This window comes from Notolabrus celidotus, chromosome 3, assembly GCF_009762535.1.
Source record: "Notolabrus celidotus isolate fNotCel1 chromosome 3, fNotCel1.pri, whole genome shotgun sequence".
In the NCBI taxonomy this organism is placed as follows: Eukaryota; Metazoa; Chordata; class Actinopteri; order Labriformes; family Labridae; genus Notolabrus; species Notolabrus celidotus.
The window spans coordinates 6,708,472-6,732,235 of record NC_048274.1 but is presented as its reverse complement, the minus strand read 5'-3'; the positions used below and the strand labels follow the sequence as shown (position 1 = coordinate 6,732,235).

General features: G+C 39.6%; 1 long non-coding RNA gene across 2 annotated transcripts; it reads right to left on the bottom strand.

Moving 5' to 3' along the window:
• Positions 1 to 2,775: 2,775 nt before the first annotated feature.
• On the bottom strand, positions 2,776 to 5,141 carry LOC117810805. 2 transcript variants are annotated; one of them, XR_004630852.1, is made up of 3 exons: positions 5,065 to 5,141; positions 3,198 to 3,309; positions 2,776 to 3,099 (listed from the first exon to the last, which is right to left on the bottom strand). It is a non-coding gene; the product is annotated as an uncharacterized LOC117810805 (long non-coding RNA). The 2 variants fall into 2 exon arrangements; XR_004630853.1 differs by lacking the exon at positions 5,065 to 5,141 and adding an exon at positions 3,534 to 3,832.
• Positions 5,142 to 23,764: the final 18,623 nt, after the last annotated feature.

Here is a 23,764-nt window from a genome sequence, read left to right as displayed (position 1 = left end):
ACCCACCTTAATCCACCATGAGCACTGCACCACGCAGTATTTAGCTAGTTATAGCTGCAAGGAAAAGCTTCCCTTTAACAGGCAGAACCAGACTTATGTTGGTTTTTCAAAAGTGCTCTACAATTATTATTATTATTATTATTATTATTATTATTATTATTATTATTATTATTATTATTATTATTATTATTAATATACGCTTCATCAAAAAGGAAAGTTTGAAGCCTACATTTTCACTGGCAAAGTTCAACAGTGAATGGCAAGTTAGGCCGTCAAAGAGAAGGTTTTCAATAGAGAGTGAGACACATACAAGTACAGGGTCAGAGGTAGCACTCTGTCCTGAAGGTCTTCCAATATGGACACAAAATAAAAGTTCCTCACAGCTGCTTTTATAATTGTTAAGATTAAATGTTGCAGAACCAAACGACTAGATCAACAAATACATGAGCAACAATTATAAGGAGTAAAGCCAGAAAAAGAAACTCACTCAATTCATTGAAATAGCTGAACCCAGCCCTCAGACACACACACCAGCATGCATGTATTAACACACACTCACACGCACGCACGCACGCACGCATGCATGCAGGCACGCACGCACACACACACACACACACACACACACACGCTCACACACAGGCCAAACAGTCACACTGCGTCAGTGCACCCTCTTCCCTCAATGAAATTCAATTACAGAAAGAAAAACGTTGAATCATCATAATTTACTGAATGGATAAAAATGAGATGCAAATAAGTGTGGTACTATGCATTTGAGGCATTTTGTTACACCATAATGGTATAATGTTGATAAGGGAAGTGAGGCCAAAATAAATTTATTCTGAGTAACAGAGAGAGAGAGAGAGAGAGAGAGAGAGAGAGAGAGAGAGAGAGAGAGAGAGAGAGAGAGAGACTGAGACTGAGAGGCTGAAGTGTAACTTGAGGAAGCAGCAAATGTACATCCTGTATCATTATACAGATGGATTTGGAGTGTGAGTAAAGCAGCATGTTAATAAAGGATATTATGCTCTCTATTCCAGATTTGCTTGTACAATGTTGATTTTGAAAACTGTGGAGGATGTAAAATTTAAACATACCGAGCCGAGTTTTATGTTAACTAACCATTAGGTTGTCATGCTTTCATGCAGACATGTACTCAGTAGAAATAATCTCCCTTTGGATTATGTGACAGCCCCGCGGTAGGCGTAAATGCACCGACAATGCAAGGTCTGTCGTTTTTGGGAAATGTCTGCCTTCCTACCAGCCTGTCTGCCTCCCATTTCGACATGGCACAATTTGAACTGTGTCAGTTCACACTGTTCTGTTTCACCCTGATCACTGTGCTGCCAAGATGTCAAAATCTTGTTAGCCAGTGAAAAGCCACCAAATCTTAGCCTGCAATGCCTGCAGCGCTGCCTCCGTCATACAAAATGTTCTTTGGTGTGTGTCTGTCTGCAGCATCTGTTAGTGCCAGCGGTGGTGCCAGAGACTTATCTTCTGTTAGTAACATTAATTTGCATATGTCCTTGCAGTTGTTTGGCATGAGCTCACAAAGACGAGAGGGGCGAGTCGACTTGTGAGAGAGCTAAGACACAGTTATAACAGATCCCGTCCAGCTGCATCTGATTAGATGGGATTTTATGATTTTGATGACACTGTTTGACTCGGACATGTGACGTGTAGCTCTTATTCTGTCTGACAACTGCTGTGATTTTGTCATATTGTGTCCATACGTCATGAGACTCCATGAAAAGCCTTCCTTATATGAGGTGCTGTGAGTAGAGGTGTCAAGTAATGAAGTACAAATACTTTGTTACTTTACTGAAGAAGAAATTTTGGGTATCTATACTTTACTGGAGTAATTATTTTTCAGCCGACTTTTTGCTTCTACTCCTTACGTTTTCATGCAATTATCAGTACTTTCTACTCTTTACATTTTAAAAATAGACTGGTTACTCCTATTTCATTTCGGCTTGTTTTCATTCCGGCTTGTCATCGTTCAAAAAAACACACTAAAAAACAAAAACCTATACCGATAAATTGATTGATTGTGGTTGGATGAGAAGTATAAACATGATACATTAACATATTAATATAACATTATACTCCTTATGGCCTTTAGAAACATGTTTTTTTTGGGAGGTGGGGTAGTGCACTGTAGGCCCCTGTGATACAGCCTAAGCTTTTGTCCTTAATGGCATTTTTCCCCCTTACATTACTTTTACTTTTCTACTTTAAGTAGTTTTGAAACCAGAACTTTTACACTTTCACTTGAGTAAAAAGCTTGAGCTGATACTTCAACTTCTACAGAAACTAGCCACAATGCAGAAGTGCTGCTGTGTGCCATTCAGCATGATAAATAAAAACAAACAAAATCTGAATATGAAGTTTTATTTATTAACTAAAGCCCAGAGTCAATCAGGAGATCACTGTGGCTGCAGGGCAACTGGTGGGATCCAAAATCTAAACATATGTATGTCTGTAGTCGGCACGTTAACGTTATATTAACCTTATCTAAACAGTGTATCATTGAATTAATTGTTAGAAGGCAAGTGAACTCAATACCATGCTTTCTTGGGCTGCTCTGTGTGTAAATCCTGCATGATACAGCACATTGTCAATAATAATAATTGTTAGTTGCAGTAAATTCACTAAAACAGGCTGTTGTATTTAATATTGATGAAAGTATACTAACTTTAATTTATTGTATCTATAGAAAATGTGAAATGATCTCCTATCAGGTGATTAGAAATGTTGTATGTGGGTTCTGTGAGTGGGAAAATTCGACCAGTCTTTTATAACATATGGATGATGATCCCATCCTGTTCTGTTTGGTTTATTTATGTCTCGTTCTTTGTTAATTGACAGTAATGACTCAATTTAGAACATGACAGCTTGTAGAATTAACATCTGAGTTTAAAATCTGTGCGTTCGCAGTTTTAATGTCAGGGTGTGCTCCCAGTTGTGGGGACCCAGAGCTGAGACGGAGACAAAGTGGAGAATTCAGTCAGTTTATTACACACAAAACTAAAGAAAACAGAAAATCCAGGATGCTGGCTCCAGACGCTGGCCTGGGGAAAAACCCTGTGTGCTGGGCGATGGCTGCACACAGAGAAAAAACACTGCAGGTCAGACACAAGGGAAAAAAATCAGGGTACAGATAAATCTTCAGCAAATGACTTGACGTTAGTTATAGTCACCAGTGGCGAAGGAATAATCCGGCACTGAAGTGGCAGGAGGACCAGGTTTATGTAGTTGCACAGATTGGGATTGCCCACAGGTGTGTCTGCATGCAGCTGCACTGAGCCACACCTACAACACGCACACAGGAAGGAGGGGGCAAAGGCAGAGAGGAGGGGTGAAACAACAAAGGAGAGAAAACACTGCCACAGTCTTGACATTTAAAGGCTGGGGGAAGGATTGTTTTCCCCAACGTGCAGCCCCGCCCCAAACAATGATGCGACGCCAACTGTATCTATAGACCAAAGTAAAAAGGGAGAAACTTCTACGCTAACTGGAGAGCAGAGAGAAGTTACCTGGCGGTGCAGGGGCGTACAATCTGAGCTCATGCCAACAAACTGAGATAACTAGTGGGACTTGGTAACAACAGTTTCTCTGGATCTTTAGGACTCAGAATAACAGTAGCTCTCATACAGCTGCAGTCTGCGTCCACTGTGCGCCGTACTGACTTACCGTTACCGACTTTCTTTAATGCTCAGGAGTTCAATGAGAAAACTAGAAAAGCCGATTGAAAGTGCGTCTTCAAATAATGTCTGTCAAAACAAAGGCGGAGGGGCGCTGGTGGCCTAGCGGTCTAAGCGCCCCACATACAGAGGCTACAGTTCTCGTCGCATGGGTTGCCGGTTCGATACCCGGCCAGTCGACCATTTCCTGCGTGTCTTCCCTCACTCTCTACTCCCCACGTTTCCTGTCTCTCTTCAGCTGTCCTATCAAACAAAGGCAGAAAAAGGCCAAAAATATAACTTTAAAGGCGGAGCAACATGTGTGTGTGGCGTCCGAGAATGATGCAAAAATGAACTGGCTTTCTGACGGTAAAGTAAAGCACTGACATATTTCCAAATGGAGTCCACTTAATTCGTGAATAGTGCCATTTCCATGGCTGATTTCTCAACAAAGGGGCAGAGCTGACCAGCATCCTCTGCGGCTAACACAATTACTATTGACAAGTATCTCATACAACCCCGCCTCAAAAAAACTGAAATATCCCTTTAAGTGAAGTTTTGAAACAGGCTCATTGATTTTAAGCTGATTAAATCTTAAAGCGGGTCTAAGCACCAGCATTATTTTTCTCAAAAGTAAGTCTGAAAGTTGTTAAGACTGCAGAAGAATCTAGACCGCCATAATTGACACTTGATTTCCGTCCCTTCTTTGAGCTTCTTTCTCTCTTTAAGGTGGTTTGAGACTAATGAACAATCTATGATCAAATGAACCCACTTGAAAGCCCGAGTGCCATAAGTGCTTGTACCAAATCCTTTATACTCTGACTCCCAATCAATGCTCCTACTTAAACAACAAGGACTGCACATTAAACTGATCCTGATTCACACAAATTACAACCATCTCACCCCATATCACCTCTTCAAAAAGTAACAGGCAATCAAAGTATCACAGCGTTGGGCCAAAAACTTGGACTGTAGCTTTATCTTGTTGGGAGAATGCTGTTAATAGTCAGTTCGGGTCTAATGGTGATGGCATGTCTTCCTATGTGTGTTTTATGATGAGCCCAGAGACTCAGGCTGCAGCAGTAGCAATGGGAGTTCTGTTAGCATGTTGAGCAATCAGGAAACTCTATGGTAATTATTGCAACAGGTGTAATGTATAATGTGACGCACTGATGAGTATAAGCCTCCAACTGTGTGCTTTAAGTCCCTGAGTTTGTTTCTCCATGACAAAAGCTGCAAAACATTACAGAGAACCAATATCTGCATGTGACGTAAACAACAGAACTACTTTTAGATGCTATCATTGCACAAGACACATACTTACTTCCAGATAATACAAAGTTAGATGAAATATATCAGAACATTTTACTGTGCCTCTACTCACTCCATTGTGACATCCAATAGGTACGTGTCATGTGTCGTCTTTGTCCGGTTGAGTATTTCCTTTGTGGTGTTTTATCTGTCTTCCTAATTTATTTTGATGTTGTGCTCGTATTTCCTGTCTGTATAATTTATCCTTGTGTCTTCCCAGTGGTGTTTATTAGTGATAGACGTCCTGTGTTTTATTATGTTGTTACCTTTTTTGTGTTCTTGTGTGTTTAGTATTTTATTTTGTGTTTCTGCACTCTCCAGTTTGTGAGGTTGAGTTTTGCTTCCGGTGTTTTCCCACCGTCAAGAAAGAAGAAAAGAGAAAAAGCAGAACGAGCAATGTGCATTATCGGAAACAGTACGCGAGGGAGACTGGTCCGATGCATACTGAGAAATAGTCCGGAATCAGTACAATATCTGGGGAGTTTTGGCATTCTGCAGATTTTGCTGTATTTCACATGTTAAATACTACATTCTGGATTTTGGCCAAATCAGTATGTACTGCTAGTACAGTAGGCAGTTTTGAAAACAGCCTCTATGTTTCTTCCTGTCTTTGTCAGATCATCATACCTTCCTAGTGTCCTTGTTTTCAGAGCAACTTTTGTGCTTTTTTGTGGACATTGTATTTCTGGATTTTCGCCTTTTGGTCATTAAATCTTTGCAATTCTGCACATGGATCCTCCACCTTGTTTCCACCCATTGTGACGTGACATCATTTACTTTTTTCTTTGCTTTGAAAAACCACACAAGCAACTTCCTTTGACTTACTTTGTGTATGCAATAAATTTGTAATGCCCTCACTTGGTATTTACAACTTTTATCTTAGTGTATTATTGCTCTTGATGGAGTAAGGACTGAAACTGTGTGTGTCATTTTTAAAGGCTGATTTATACTTCTGCGTCTCCCCTACGTAGCAGGGGCTGACGCGGACATGAGCCCCACATACTTGTGCGTCGGTGTGTCCGTGTCGCGCAGCAATTCTCCGCCGAAACGCCTGAGGGCAGTGCGGTCTCTCTGATAGCCGGCCGCCTGCTTCCGGTCCCGCTACGATCTCTGTTTACTTTTCCACAGAGTTTCAGAGTGTGTTATGTTAATCTACAGCTGATACATGTTCAATCAATCAATCAATCAATCAATCAATCAATCAATCAATCAATCAATCAATCAATCAATCAATCAATCAATCAATCAATCTTTATTTGTATAGCGCCAAATCACAACAAACGTTATCTCAAGACGCTTTTACAAACATAGGAGGTCTAGACCATACTATGTCAAATTATGAACAGAGACCCAACTTCAAGACAGGGTAAGACTCAGTCTGACCCCACCTTAATCCATCATGAGCATTGCACATCGCAGTATTTAGCTAGTTACAGTGGTGAGGAAAAACTTCCAGGCAGAAACCTCAGGCAGAACCAGACTCATGTTAGACAGCCATCATGCCTTGACCGAGTTGGGTCTGGAAAGACAGATAGAGGGGAGTAAGAGAGAGAAGTGATAGTGATGAGACGAGTCGTAGAAGCTGTTGCCGCTGGAGTCCAGCACGTCCGTATCAGCTGGAGTCCAGATCGTCCGCAGCAGGAGGACGTCTACGGCAGCTCAGAGGAATCTACGAGACAATGGAGCTCAGGGACTCCAGAAAGGTCTATGGTTAGTAACTTTAATGGGACAGGCAGAGTTAAAGTAAGTGATGAGGGGGTTGGGGGGAAGGGGGTGAGCTAGGATCCCAGTGTGTCAGTGTGCCAGTTCCCCCGGTAGTCTAGGCCTATAGCAGCATGACAAAAGCTGGTCCAAGCCTGATCCAGCTCTAACTATAAGCTTTATCAAAAATGTTGCTGTTTATCATACAGACATGATTACATGAAGAATAGAGAGGAGGAGATGAAATACACGGCCGATGTGCGGCCGATGTCCGGGATCCCAGAAGTGTTGTAAATGCGGGAAAGACAAAGCCGCCGAGCGGACCAATCACAGAGCTTGCGGTCCGCGTCGGCTCTACGGGGAGTTACATTTTGGAGGAGGTGCACGTCAGCTACGTGCGTAGGCCATGGCGTAGGTACGGGAGCTACGCGGACCCCCGGTGTAGCCTACGCCGTTGATTCAATGCAGAAGTATAAATCAGCCTTAAGAGGAAGGGTGCAACCACTTTGCAAAAAAAAAAAAAAAATTTGTGGATATTGAGTTTGTATTACAAAGATTCCAGAAAAAACATATTAAAAGACTTCAACTTTGGACAAAGGGTTATTTACTGCAACCCTACAGTAAATTTCAGTAAAGTACATTTGATTAATAATGGGTATCTTGGTAGCAGCTGTTTGCTTGGCACTTGCACTGGATATTTCTATCATGTCCTTGTGGTGGGAATAGGGAATGAGAATTACATTTGCCATGTATTCAAATGTTATAAAGGTATGTGAGTAATCAAAACGCTTATTTCTTTAATTACTTTTTATTTTCTATTATTTTTGTTGATGGCCTTATTCTTTTATATATGACATTATGTTATGCTTCTGTATTATTATTATTTTTATTTTTTTATTGCTAAATATATTTATTTTTCATCTGATTTTAGTGTTCTTCTGTGTGTTACTTGTTTTGAAAACCAATAAAAAGTGAATTACAAGATTATGTACTTCCTCTATTGGCATGTAATATAATCACATTGTTTGGTTTATGTGGAATGTAGCTGTGACTTTAAGTTTTTTGGACCTTTCAGGCAGCCATACTTTTAGCAAGCAAGAAGCAGTGATGCAGTTTGTTTATTGACAGTTCACAGCTTGGTTCACCTGTGAGAGGATGTGAAATATATGCCTGTGAGTATTAATGAGTGTTGCTTTGTAATATATAACCTATACTAAGTTGTTATAAGAGGTCAAACCTGCAACAAATTCTGTATTTTCCCAAAGAACTGTTTATCCTATCTGCAGAACTAAACCTCACATTCAGAGAGGGCAGAATAGGTTATATTAAAAATTATTCTACGTGACTTTTTCTCCATAAGTCATAGAACAACCTATTATAAATTATACATTATATGAAAATTACTTATGGGTTCATTTGACTTTATGTGGAGACGTCAGACAGCAGGGTCGTGTGCTTTGCTGTACTATACGTGATACAGCATAGACAGCTCAGTTTGATGTAACCTTGTGTGTGTATACGCCTGTTTTGTTTGTGATTAAAAGAAGGCAGCCACGGACTCAGGGGCTTATCTTGTTACTGAGCAGCCTCAAGGTTAATACTATACCCATCTCTTATTTAATGCAGGGATCCTTTGTTGCTTCAGCGGCCCTTTACTCATTTCACAGTACAAGCCCGGAGTGATGCTTTCCAACTGACAAGGCCATGTTCCAAATGTGGTCCACGGCCATCTGCACTCTGTGGGAATAGAGAATCAATCACTCGCTGGAAAGAGGTGAAGGTGTCCATGGCCTCACCGCTTACACTAATGCTGCCTACGAAGCCACACTGCCAACGCACAGTCAGTTACTTCTGGCAAGTCTTAGAAATGTGGGCATACACGTTTAAGCTCCCACAAATTAAAACCAATGAACAAACATGCTCTGGTCACAGCTTCAGCCGATTGTCAAGCCAAGACGTTCTCACTTTGCTGTGTTAAAACTGCCTTTTCCCTTCAATGTGAGACAAATCTCATTTGGGGTGGTGTTGGTGCAGTGATGTTTGCAGGAAACCCATGTCATACACACACATGGATTCCATCACCATTCAGGGAAATGTCGGGGGATGCTCGCTCTTCCATAACCTCCACAGACAGTAATAAGGAAGACGTCTGTGAAAAGGCCAAAGGTCAGTCTCTGGACCTGTAGACGATAACTGATTGCTGCCTTCCCACTCATTTCCACTGTCAGGTTTCTCTTGAGTATGGCTCTAATAATGTCTAACACAACATAGTTACCTGGTATCCATCTGATCTGTCTGCTGTTGTATGACAGACAGCACAGGTGAGTGTGAAACAGGTGTGTTCACAACAGATTTCACTGGATGTAGCTTGATGGTTTTTATTATGTCTTGGAAACTAGTGGATGTTGAGCTGAGATAGAATGAGGGAGCGTCTGCTTTTGCTCTCAATGCCCAAGAGAGAGTGTGAAAGACCGGAATGATGTCACTGACACTATATTTATTTATATATAATAAGCCTTGTGGATGCTGCACTTCTGCAACAGTGCTGAAACAGAGTTCCACCATCATTACGCCTTTGCACTTCTGTCATACGGGTGTTGGGGGTTGGTTTGTTCAGGAAGCAATCTAGCTAACATGAAGACAGTTTCTCAATTTGCACATATACACCAGCTGAGCAGAGAGGGGCAGATTAGTAAGGGAACAAAAGGGAGATTGCACAAGAGCAAATATTTCCTGTTTTTATTTGATATTATTACCCAGCTTTATTACTGATCTTCCGGCTGTGTAAGATGCTTGATTCTGATTGGTTAAAACCACTTGACAACGGTTATTAACTTTCACTGATATGAGCAACACCAGAGTTCCGGCACATGTTTTTTCCGCTTGTTGACATCATAGACTGTAAACTTAAACCATGAGCGGTGGTGATGATAGCAGCAGGGTTCAAAGTTGTGACATTTGTTCATTTTTAAAGGTTCATGTTAAATCCATCGCGACAGAAGAATCACTAGGACTATTTTTAAAAACTGTATACACAAATCATTCAAATCAATACATTCATCTTTTAATCAATGATTTTTGCCAGTGTGTTTGTATTTTTAAGATAGTAGCTGGGTAACAAGCGGGATAAAGTAGGATTAGCAGGTAGTTCTGGGAAATAGAATCCCGACAGGGTGAGACAAGACCCCGATGCGAAGCCCTTACATAAACATAGCTTACCTGCAGCCAAAATGAAAAGACAACTTTTCTTCCAACCAGCAAAGACTCAACAAAAACCTTTGCAAGTGACTTCTCGTTGACATTAAGCCATCTTCCTGCACAATGCTGCCCATTGTGTTTGGTTAAGTCCACAATGTGCAGTTTCTGTGCAGCTGTGTAGCTCCTTCCTGTGCATCTGTTCTCACCATGTTAAGCTTACACACACAGAAACCATTGGCAGAGTATTTGAGCTGGTAAGAAAATGTGGGTTTTTATACATCAAATGCTACAGTACATATCTACAGGGACACCACATGACATCCAGGACTGACTGGGGCCCTAAAATGTTAGAACATTTGTGTTGGTACAGAGTTGGAGCTAGGTTTCAAATAAGCCAAAATGTGCCCCTGTGTTTGTTCACATATTTACAGTCATATTTACAGTCATATACAGCATGCATCTGTCTTTTTAGGAGTTTCTGATGAAAATGCATTCTTGAAAATATTTTTAAGCTTTGTTTTTTAAAGGAAAGTATATTTTCATGTCTTTGCAGATTGTCAACATGTTGTTTAGTGCACATCTTCTCAGTGAGAAACACAAAAATAAGAAAAAAATACAGCATAGAAAAAAGAGAGAAGAAAGTAGAGGGAATTGCCGGAAGTTCAAAGAAAGATGGTGTTATTATTTCTACATGGGTATCCTGGTGTGAATATGCCGGAGACATTTGTCTGAAGTAATAGCTTTGTCAGTTATGTCATTGACTCACCATGGGAGACAGTCAAGGAGGGATTACATTTTTGGGTACTTTATCATTACAATTTGAGAACTGCTGACTTGAATATTAGCTCCCAATAGGGGACAACACTTCCATACCCTCCCATGGAGCGTACTGTGAATATTTCACAAGAAAAGAGGATACGTTAGAAATGAAAACAGATTATTATTTAGTGTTAACATGAAGAAAACATGTTCAAATGTCAAGGGTTCAAACAAGAGAGACTTGTTTTGTTCCCGTCTGTCTCAAAGATGCTTTGATTGATTCGTCCCCTGTTGAACCGTACTCTCGACTGTATCGTTTTGAAAGGCAGTCGGCATCTCTTGATATCTCTGCCAAATGGATCCATTGTGACTGCATACAAAAGGTTTGTTTGTCATACAAAGTTGATCAAAGATGCAATTGGCTGACTCACAATCAGGTCAAAGAGTATTTGAAGTCATTTTCAAAACACACAGAAACCCTGGCCACAATGGGCACACCACAGGATGCTTTCTTCAGTGATGCTTCCTCTGCCCTATTTTTAAGGCTCTATTTTGATATTTTAGACCTGATTTTATTCTGTTTATATATGCTCCCAATGGGCTCTATTAAAACAACAACAACAACAGAAAATCCATATATCCATCTCCTCCTGACCACACACTGCTGTACTCTCCCCGGAAACTGGGTGATCCATGCAGCTATAAGTCCTCTCTCTTGAAGATGTCAAAAGTTGGTTTACACAAAGCTTTCTTAAGCCAAGCGAGGGTAAAAGGTCCTAATCTCAGACCTCTGTCCTCCAGTATGAATACTCCTGCAAACAATGTTGGTGTGCTATCTGAACCCTGAAGAGTAAAACTGTATGAACACGAAAACTCTGACATTTAATACCAGCTTATCACAGAATTAAAGTAATTCCTGCATATCAGGAATTTGGAGAACATACCATGTGCTTTAATTCCTTCTTTGTCTTAATTGCTGTAAGTCTCTTGATGTGGGAGTCTGCCTTGTCTCGCCTAAAGCATGTCCAGAAGGCAGCAGCGAGGCTCCTCATCAGAGGAGGGAATATTCAATCACTGCTTCCTTCAGTGGCTTCCTAACGAAGATTTGATTTAACACCATATTATTTTTACCAAGCTTTCATCAACAGGCTCTTCCTCAGTTTTACCCGGCACCTCTCCTCACTTATCGGTTTACTCAACACCATTGCTTGTTTGCTTTTGAAATCTATGATAAACCATCCTTTCACACAGGTGTCCCCTGATCTGAGCGGGACAGCCTTTATCTTTAGGTCTCTCCATCGTATTGATATTTTTTATTCAAAGCTTAAAGGAAAACTTCGCTGTTTTGTTAAGTGTGTGGGTTCACTCTCTGGTAGAGAGTTAGATGGATTATGCTGAAGAGGAACTCCTGCTGACAATCATGAAGCTGGAATCATCCTATTTACACCTATTGAAAAAAGAAGGGAAAATAACTGAGCCCCTTCCAAACATTCAATGTCAATTTCCCAAATTTGTCCAGATACGCAGTTCCAGAAAATGTCAGGAGTGTGAGCATGAAAGGGGCTTCTGTCATCCAGCTTCAGAGGTAATACACAACAAGGCTAGCTGTGTCCTACAGAGCCTCATATGCTGGCTTCAGACTGGATGCACATGACAGATCCATTCACAAATTAATTATATCTCCATTATATGTACGTTTGTTGTCCATACCAGGTGGCGCTTTGGTGTGTTACACAAGTATTGTGGATTTGTCTGACCAGGAAAAGATCTAGTTAACATGTCATGGTAGGGTGCTCATTTTACACATAGACACCAGCTGAGAAGAGAGAGGGACAGACTCGTAAGGGTATGAGAGGGAGATTGCACAAGAGCAAATATTTCCTGAAACGTGTTATTATGTGATAATAAACAAAGCTTACATGCCGCCAACGTGACATGAAAACATTTTTTTTCAACCAAAGTTCAGCAGAAACTTAAATAAAGACCTTTGCAAGTAAGTAAGTAAGTAAGTAAGTACGTTTTATTTAGTATAGCACCTTTCATAGAATAAAATCACTATGTGCTTCACAGGAAAAATATTCAAATTAAAATGAAATCATATATTGTTATACTGTTTAAATAAATGTGTCTTTAAGAGTTTTTTAAAAGTGACAACAGAGACAGCTGAGCGAATATTTACAGGAAAAGCGTTCCACAATGTTGGTGTCTTCTTTGCCTTCAAGTGACTTTTTTATGCCAAATAACTCTCCTGGACACAACTTCAAAATAAAAGCATTGAAAGACTAGACAAGGCTTTTGATTTGAAAAGCATTCCGGAAGTGCTGGCAAACGATGTTGTTCATGCCTGTGACATAAGTATAGCTGATGCAAAGCTAATGCAGTGCTCAACTTTTTATTTCTCTGTCTATTTTGACTGGAACAGTCCCTCCAGGCTCTGCCCTCAGCTGACGGTGTTCAGAGGCAAAGGTATGAAGTTGAGCTTGCAGTACGGCTCGCGCTGATGAAAATCATTTGGTCGCTCCTCAACTGCCTTGCAATGGATGAGAAGAGGTGTTGATTTTATCGAAGCAATGATCGGCTGGTGACGTATTGAAGGCTGAATCAGTGAAAATCTCTCCAACATTCTCAAGGCCAGTTACCACGATGTGACAAGAGCTTCCCTGTGCACGAAGCTTTCCCTCCAAATGTCTCTCAATTGTGTTTGGTCCACGTTTGTTGATGTTCTGTTGTGCCTGTGATCAATAGTATGCCTCTACCTAGATGAAGGCTTTTGCAAAAGTTTCTCTCTTTCTTTTTTTCCCCTCCAATGGGCTCCGTTGTGCCCAAGGATGTATCCAGACTTTTTTTTTTTTTTTTTACAAACATCTAAATACGCAACAGGTATATATTTCTCTTCATAAAAAATATCACAACAGAGTGGAAGCATTTAACTCTTCTCTGATTCATTCTTAAAAGACTCAAAAAAACGGTCACACGTTTCATACTTGCCAGTAAAGGTTATTTGGTAATTCAGGAGCTTTCTAGCAGTCTTTGATGCACTGAATCTTCTCACACCTGTTCTATGAATTAGATTTGAAAAGCATTTTTATTTTAAGTAGCAACAAAAGAAAACAAGTCACATTTGATTCAAAGAAAGCTCTACTGCAACACAGTCCAAATTGTTGATTTTAACCAAGAGGCAACCTCCAGTCGAAGAAGAAGATGAAGCTGATGTAGAAGTGCTAAAAACTGCAATTCATCAAGTGTCCACTTGAGGCTGGCTGCAGAAGCACCAGAAACCACGTACACACCCATTCAAGGAGGACGATCTTTACAGCAGAAATAAACATGTTTACAGCCTTATTCAAAAAAAGGTTTAGGTCAGATTAGCTAATTTCTCTTTTGGCACACACTGTAGGTAGTGAATTTACTATGACTCGTTATTTTTAAAGATATGAAACTTAAGAGTTTTGCCCAAATAAGGGCGCGGCTGACTTGATTGACAGGCGGGCACCCTATAGCTGCTAGTGAGGAGTCTATCCCCGCCTCTTTACCTCACACTAGCTCGACAGAAGTTAGGTTGAGTGCAGCATTTTTATTGCACCCACCAACAATCTGCTTCAAAACAGGGCTTCAGAAACAGATGGGTTACTGTTACAGCCATAGAGTAATTTGAGTGTATGTGCCTTTAATTGTCATGCTGCAGGTAATTGGTGCTGCTAAATGGGAGCAACTGAGCATGTGCACCGCAATGTGTGCTTTTATCTGAGCAGGACAAGGAGCAACATATTTTCTAACAGTAGCTTTGTTTTCTCTTTTAAATAGTTTTGTCACTTTTGTGGAAATGTAAGTTAATAGCGACGAGAAGAGTTATTTTTGTTTGACAATATTTTTATAAATTCTCAGTTTGTTTAATTTTATACCAGTTTTACAACGCATGAGTCAAAAATATCACGTCCTACAGAAGTGGCCAAGAAGGTTTTTGCTTAAAGTTGCCACAACAGTGACACCACGGATACTACGTCCATTTATTATACAGTCTATGGTTTTAACATTGCCTGTGCCATCTTTGACATGGTAAATGCACATAATTTCTTGTTTTGGGACGGCCAATCAGATTTCAAGTTGGAACCCCCCTCGCCTCATCTCTGGACACACGCCTGTCTGTTTCTCCTCCATGTTTTCAGATTTTAAGCAAAAGCCAAGCTAACCAGCTGCCAGCTGTAACTTCTTTAGGGTCAACATATGTTCCTTTTAAATGTTAAACAATGAAACCCTTCACAGTCGTATGGCCACAGGACACAGAGCAGATTGAGAAAGAATACCAGAGGGCGTAAGAGAAGTCAATTCTCATTTCTGAGTGTTTTTCATCATCAGTCACTTTCCCTTTCGGCACACTTACTTTTCTCTTGGCGATTAGTCCGTTTCTTTGTCACTGGATTTAGTGTTGATTTACTTAGTCTCTCTGTAGGCAGTTGGGTTTCTTTGTGTGTTCAGTAATGCTTTTAGCCCACTTCGTCTTTTATTTATTCCAGACAAGCCACTGCTGCGGTTTATGTTAATGTTAATGCATCAGTAACAGCTACCTGCTGAGAGGTGTTTATAAGAGCAATGCAAAAGCTTTGTTGAATTGTGTCAGAGTTGTGTGATATCAATTGTGAAAGCGAAAAGCCAAGTATGTGTTCAGAATAATTAAACCGTTTTTTTCCATCTGTAACTCAGGATAACTCAAAACTTTAAAAACGTTGGGAATTGAAGCATAAAAAGGGTATTTACATGTTTACATCCTCAACTCTAAGATGCATACATGGGTTGTTTGTTTGGTTATTCTTCACAACTAAGCAAAGTCAAGACTGACACCTGACGGATGCTGCGTTGGTAGAAGTCACTGCTCGTGTCCCTTTTTCTTACCCGGCCCTCAGAGTTGAGTGACACAATCATAGATTCAACGTGTAGCTTGCAGGAGGTGTGTCAGTAATGCTGCAGCGTCTTTGAGTTTCCATGAAAAATAAGTATTTTCCAGAATAAATAAAAGTTACCAAATATCCCCATGGTTCCACAAAGACTGTTTTCTATAATATTTCTGTGTTGTTCCCCCATTCTCATGGAGAGAGGAGTGTAAGCTCACAGCTATTGTGGCGGGGGATATTGCACTGACTGTTGAGTGTACGGCTGAATAGATCAGAGATGTTACAAATAGCCACTGCTGAATTGGTTTTCAAAAACAATCTTTACTTTATTCAACAGGCTGGAAGGAAAAAGAGAAAAGAGCGGAAGGAGAGTAACCTTAACAGAACAGACAACATGCAAGCCTTTGTTTGTTTGCAGCAGTCTGGTGTGTATGGTTTTGTAATTGAGGGAGCACATTTTCCCAAACTGTGACTCTGCTTTGAGTTCTAAAATATAACCTTACCTTTCTGCTTTTGTACGCTTATTATTGTTTACATTTGGAAGTTGCAGAATGATATAGGAAGTCTAGTGTTGACTGTGTTTCCATGCATTTACAACGTAGCATTTTATAGTGTTGTAAATCGGGCAGTAAATACAATTCTAGTTTATTTTCCACAGAGCGCATGCACCTTTGCTGGAAGTCTGATCCTCTTGGACTGTGGTTAACAATCGGCACAATGAAGGATGTCATGTTATTACCACCACGATATATTCAATTCTGTTGCAATGCCAGCTGGGGTTCATGGGTATAATAATTGTTAGTACTCTTAAATTGATTGTCAGACTACAGTCTACATAGCTCAGTTAATGAACTGAGGTTTGGGGAAACACATATACAAACTCTCTGCTTTCAGTGCTGCAGAAAAGAGCCATCAGGGTAATTCATAACGTTAATTTTTCGTGAACACAAATTCATTGATCCTCAACTCTAAAACCTTGAAATTATTTGACTTTGTGGATTTGAAAATAGTTAGAATTTAACAGGTTAGTTGAAGACTATGAGTGTTTGGACTACAAGAAAAGGTTTTTGGAAACTCATCTGGAAACGTTATTTCAGTCAATTACTCCTACCCTTTAATAATACCAACTGGTGTTGTATTAAACATCTTTGGAAAGCCTGATTAGTCACCTTTAAAACAAAGTATAACTTGTAAGGATTGTGCATTCTTGGAATGAGCAACACAGCTAAATGTGTAGTAGTGAGTAGTGCCCCCCCCAAAAATGTGCTGAAATCCCCTGTAATACTTCCTGTTGGTATTCACTCTTCAAACTTGAACTTTTATTTCAACCTGTGGAACGGACTCAATATGGAGCTACAGCAATGCCACCACATAATAATACATATAGCAACTATGTACAGTATTATTGTGTAGCTGTTTAAATGATGTACTATTTGTTTTTAACAGAGACATCGCCTCTGTCTCCTGCCCAGGGACTACAGATGTAAATTAGCTGCTAGCTAACTCTGGTACAACTAAATGGCTGTACACTGTCCCTGTTGAAATAAACAAATAGATAAATAAATAAAAAACATAATCTTTTTTTTTTTTTTAAGTTATATTTTGGGGCTTTTTTTGCCTTTATTGATAGGACAGCTGAAGAGAGACAGGAAATGTGGGGAGCAGAGAGTGGGGGAAGACATGCAGCAAATGGTCAACCAGCCAAGAGTCCAACCGGCGACCTCCGCAACAAGGACTATAGCCTCTATACATGGGGCGCTTAGACCGCTAGGCTGCCAGCGCCCCGACATAATCAGGATCAAGATGAATTATGTTCCTGATAACAATTTAATCAATTTTTCAGTGTATGTATTCAAAGTAACAATATTTAAAATTTTAAACAGTTCTAAGTTCATAATAACAAGCAGTTCTTCCCACTTTTTGAATCTGCAGGAACAGTCCATGTGAGAGAGACTGATGAGACTCCATTCGTGTGACTTTGAATAGAAAGCTCTCCCTGATGGGTAAGGTAACTTATTACAGATTTAATGCATAATTACATTTATACCTAGTTTCTGTATCCACTTTGCAACATGCATGCTTGTAAACTCCTCTATACTAGCATGCGTGTCATAGTCCATTTGAATCCAACATAACCAGCTTACATGAAGATGAATAAGTCAAATAAAAGTCAAGTAAATCAGGTATGAATGAGTAGTGAATCTCTTCCACATTGCCGTAGGGGGATTATTTACTACACTGTTAACAATAGATGTTGCTTATAATCTGATCTGGAATCATTGTATGTCAACTGAGGACAAAGTAGGTCGAGCGAACAGTGACTGCTGTGGCTATTCATCACCTCGACACATCACCAGGGACTGAGCAAAGTACTGTCCTGTGTTTACATCGGCCATCTGTTGAGCTATAAATGGACACATTTTTGCGTATGTGTACAGCATTTTTCCACTCCTCTGTTTTCAAAGCAGTGTATGCTGTGTAAGTATACTTGTTCTGCCTAAGAGCACTGCTACAAAAACTCTGATATGCATCCAATGACTTGATGGACATGTTAGGTCTTTTACCATTATACACACATCGTTACTGCTTGGTGCTGCCCTTGCAGAGCTTTTTAATGAAACTATGTTTTGAGATTCACTTTGCACACACCTAAAGAAAAACTGCAGATTAAAATATACACCAGTGAATGGAGACTCTGTCTTTTACATTTGGACACATGTTCTCATCACCATCACACCTGAAGTCCTCTCTTGCAGTCGACCATATCCTGATCCAACCTTGGTAATATTCTGCAGATATGTGCATGCATCCAGAAATAAGGGGACAACTAACCACATGGAAGATCTCTGTGACGTTGATGTTTTCATTCACATGCCAACATTTCCTCGCTGTATCAGAAGAAGCACTTTGCATTGTGTTGGTGTTCTGTCACTGAGTCCCATGAGAGAAATGCATGACTCATCACAGTCCCTGCATGACTAAGCTTTCATGCACATTCATAAAATAAATGTGCAAAAGCTCCCCAGAAGGTATTCATTTCCCCATATGTAAATAAAAGTATCTTCGTTTGCTTCCTAATTGGTGTTGCAGGCCCAAAGTACAGCACAACATTGCAACTCAACCACAAGATAGAAGTTTTTCTCAAGTATAGGTCACTATTTTATTCATGGGAATGTTCTCAAGAGCTATCTATAATGAATGCTGAAGCCATGGCCTTTTTGCTATGAGTTTTGACATGAAAGAAGGCTACCTCTAAACCAATGTAAGATTGATATAAAAAGACATCTGGAGTGCCTTCAAAGCAAACCCTGCATCCTATTTATTACATCTGTGCACACAGATTTACTCCCAACCTTGACTTCAAAGTTTACAGATTAAAATTTGAGGGCAGCTGTTGGGTTCAAACTTGGCCTTGTGGATTGTTGAGTATTTGTAAAGTTGCATTGCTGACTTTGGTACAGTTGAACATGACATGAGGAATGTCCCCACTCAAATGCCCAGTCCAAAATATTCTTCCTGCTTTGAAAGAAATGAGATGAAAATTCAGGGTCAGGAAATCTCTGAAAGCCTTTGGCCCTTTTTTTTTCTCAAGTAAATTATATCATTCAGTTTTTCAAGTGTCCTTCAGCAGATTCCATTTACTCTGTGTCGTGGTGGAAACTTCAAGCATCTTATACTTATCAAAAAGAACAGTTTGACATTTCTGCCTTTTTCCGTGTCAGAGTTTGACAAATACAAAGTGAAATGGATGGATGGGTGGAAGGATGGGAAAATACATGAAAAGATAAACAGATCGGTAGATAGATAAATGAATGGGTAGGTTGCTGAATCGATAGATAGATTGATGTATAGATAACAATCAATCATGCTTAATTTATAGAGCACCTTTCATACACATCGAATACAATTTAAAGTGCCTAATAGCGATTGAAGAAAAATCTAAATCAAACATACAATGGCTAAACATTGAATAGACATTGTTTTAGAGATAGAGACTAATGCACAACAATTGCAATAACATGTATATAGCTAAACATATTTGATAAATAAGTAAATACAAATTCAAACATAACTAATTAAGACAGCAAAAAAGGTTAAAGATAAAAATCTAAGAAAAATAAAAGCACCAAAACTAGCAGTTAAATAATACAAATTGAAGAGTTAAAAATGAATAAAAATTAGAATATGAAAATAAATATAAAGTGACGTTATAATGATAAGTTATATGACTTTATTGAAAGCCCTAAACCAATGCCAGATTAAATAGATGGTCTTTGGCTCCTTCCAGATCCTCCTGCAGGCTGTTCCAACATCTCGGAGCATCGTGGCTGAAAGCAGCGTCACTGAAAGTTTTTGTTCTGCTCTGAGTAAAAAGAGGAGCTGAAGGATCTGAGAGGCCTTCTTGGTTCATACAATAAAAGCATCTCTGAGATGTAGTCTGGTCAAGGCCATGCAGCGCCTTAAAAACTAGTTTAAGAATATTATAATCAATATATCGTGTTACTTATGTGAAGTTCTTGGTGACCCATGGGGACAAATTTGCTGATCTCCACGTCAACATTGATGCTTTAGGCAAGGCAAGGCAAAGCAAGGCAGCTTTATTTGTATAGCGCATTTCATACACGAGGGCAACTCAATGTGCTTTACATTGAAACATTAAAAGCATTGGAGACATTCAGACAAGCATAAAAGAGCATAATTAAAATGACAAATATGATAAAACAGAAAAGAAAAGGAAAATTAGAAATATATTAAAAATTACATCAAAATTTTAATTTAAAGTGAGTTAAAATGAGCTAAGATAGGAAGGCAGATAGCAGTGTTCCAGATATGTGGTGCATAATGACTAAACGCTGCTTCACCATGTTTTGTTCTGACTCTTGGGACTGAAAGCACACCAGTACCTGATGACCTCAGAGGTCGAGGTGGTTCATAAAGTAGTAGCAGATCAGCAATGTATTTTGGGCCTAAACCATTCAGTGCTTTATAAACCATCAGCAGGATTTTAAAGTCTATTCTCTTACAGACAGGAAGCCAGTGTAGGGATCTAAGAACTGGAGTGATGTGGTCTACTTTTTTGGTCCTTGTTAGGACTCGAGCAGCAGCATTCTGTATGAGCTGCAGCCGTCTGATGGGCTTTAGGTGGAATAAAACATGTGGGAACTCCCCTTATTTACTTGTTAGCATGTGTATTGTGCAGCCAGTATCAATACATTATTAGCACTACAATCTATATTCTTACAATGAATAATAGATGCGAGAGGATGATGCTGATTTCACACCAAAATGCTCCCAGTAAAGTGTTTAACATAAACACAGACGCTCAACATCTCTGCATCACCAGAGGCCTTAACAGATCCCCCTTCCTTATCCAACACTGCAGAGTTTTAGTTTTTAGTTGAACAAAAATAGAGTATGCCATGAGTAATGTATTTTTGGCGCTTTTATGAACTGCCAAGAGAAACTGTAGTATGGCGAGGACAGGAAAGCATGCTGGCTGCAAGTAGTCCTGGAACACCAAGGGGTTAAATTTAGAAGCAGTTGTATACCGGCCCACTTACAGCTCTCCATGCTTCAGTAGTATTCTTGTGCTTTATTTAGTAGTCCAATGCATCACTCATTGTGTATCTCCTTCATGGAAAATGTAAACAAAGCCTGTTTCAGCAGCTTGCTGTTTATCACCTTGTCTGACACAAACCTGGTGCCAGCAGGAGTTGGCATCACCAGTAAATGCATGGATAGAGTTAGTCGTCCTGATTGTCTGCTGTGTTTTTTTTACAGCCTCTGCTCAGAACTCTTCATAAGAGATTTAATTTCAAACAATTACATTATATGACGTCATGTCTACTGTAGACTGGTATTTTTGCATGTGTTTGCATCATAGACTGTATAAAAAATGGACATAGTCTCTGTGACGTCACCCATTTGTGTCTGAAGCCAATCGTCGGTGGGTGCCATATTGGAAATGCTGAACTCAACTTAACTTCTGTTGAGCTAGCGTTAGGTAAAGAGACAAGCCTTTAGCCTTTTTCGCTAACAGCTACAGGGTGCCCGCCTGTCAATCAAGTCAGCCATGCCCTTATTTGGGTAAAACTCGTAAGTTGAATTTCTTGGAAAATAACAAGTTATAAAAAATTCACCCCCGTACAGTGTGTTCTGAAAGAGATATTAGCTAATCAGACCATATCCGTTTTTTTTTGTACCAGGCTGTAAACATGTTTATTTCTGCTGTAAAGATTGTATTTTTTGAATGGGTGTGTATGTGGTTTCCTGTGTTTCTGCAGCCAGCCTCAAGTGGACACTCTATGAACTGCAGTTTTTAACACTTCCGCATGGACTACATATTTTAAGACCGGATGATTCTTCCTCTGGAGACCAAGAACGTCTCTAAAAATGTTCACAGGAATCCATCCAATATTTTGTAGATGTTCCCGTCTTGGCGAAAGTCATGCATTTACTGACAATTCAAAAAATATTGTCTATTTCAAGCAATTTTCCAGAGCTTCCAGTCGTATCTCTTTGCATTCAACAGCAACAGGAGGTGGGCCATTGAAATTGCTCATTCATTACAGGCAGGTGATATTGGTCACACGGTATCAGGTGGTCACCAAGCGTAGGGCAGCCAAAAAAAGCCATTATTGCTGGTGTGCCTTTCTTTAAAGAAGTGAAAGCCCTTGAGTGCAGGACCAATATTTGATATGCAGAGAGAAACACGGCTTCAATAACAACCTTTGAGTCTGACTTCTACATTCATGAGCATGACCTCCTAGAGGTTTATGATTATGGTCGTGATTGTAATCAGTACCACTCAGAAATCATATATTTCAACATGTAGGGCACATGCATTTGTTGTGGACACATTATATAGGATGTTGATTGCTTTGCGTTTGTTTTTCCACTGCCTTTAACAAGCTGTTCACTGCCTTTAGCTTGGTAAACAAAGCACTTTCTGGAAACTATAATTTAATTATTCTAACGAATTTAAGCGTTACCTGTTGCACTCAGCTCATCTGTATCTCTTTTCACAGCTTCAGAAAGTAGTGCTCATTATAATTTGTGTGAGGTTGAATTAATTCAAGTGTTTACTCGCCAGCCTCCTTCAGCCAGAAAAGGGAATAACGAAGCAGATTCGTGAAGCGCCACCTAATAAAAGACGCACACTTCTTGCAAGGATAAGTGTTGCGGTCAATGACAATAGCACAAACAAATGCAGAAACTTGTCAGAGCGCTTCCCCTGCAATCGCTGCTGATGTCTGATACAGAAAATCCATCAGGAGCAGGATTTCAATACGGTCGTCTTTCATTCTGCTGCCCCGAGTTGTGGGCAAGGGCAGGTATTTCAGGGGAGTCATACTTCTTTCTGTCTTCTCCACTAATGAGACAAACGAGCAGGCTCTGCTGCTGCTTGACCATGCATGCTTAAGTAGGTGGCAACACAGGAAAGAGGAAGCAGAGCCTTTGAAATGAAAACATGTCTTGGTTTTATAGTTTTCTCTCGATGAAATATTGTTTTTCAATATGCCTCTGTAGCAGCAAGGGCGTTTGTGTCAAAGAACTCAGAGTGATCAAGGAGTCAAACAGTGATTAATATATTATAACTTTCTACAACCTTTCTTTAGCTGAGGCATGATTATTAACACGTCTTCACTCACAACAGTGGAAATGACATCTAGCTTTCTCAGTAAGGGTTATACAAGTTCATGGTAAAGGAGATTTTCATTGATCAACTGTTTTCCTGGTAAAATTATCATCACACATTTGAACCTAAATTAATCTTAACAACTGAGAGAGCTGGCACCTTGGGAATTATGTTAATAAAGAACAGTTCAGGTGCTACAATGTGCATCCAATACCAGCTTTAAAGGTACAGCGTGTAGTTATTGGCAGAACATTTTAATCAATTAAGCTTTATTTATAGAGAACCTTTCATTCAAATACAATGCAATTCAAAGTCCTTTACTGCAACAAAAAATAGAATAACACAATACAATAAATAGTATAAAATACAATTAAAAAAATAATATAAATTAAAATGAATGAATAAATACAAAAATATATATATAAATAAATAAATAGATAAATAGTACACATTAAAATGAAATATAAAATCTATAAAATAAATAGTACTTGTTTATTTTCCAATGTGACTCCTGGTGCTGGCGCTATTGGTCTTAATTTGGAACTTTGCATACTTTGTTAATCAGATATTGTGATACATCATAATTT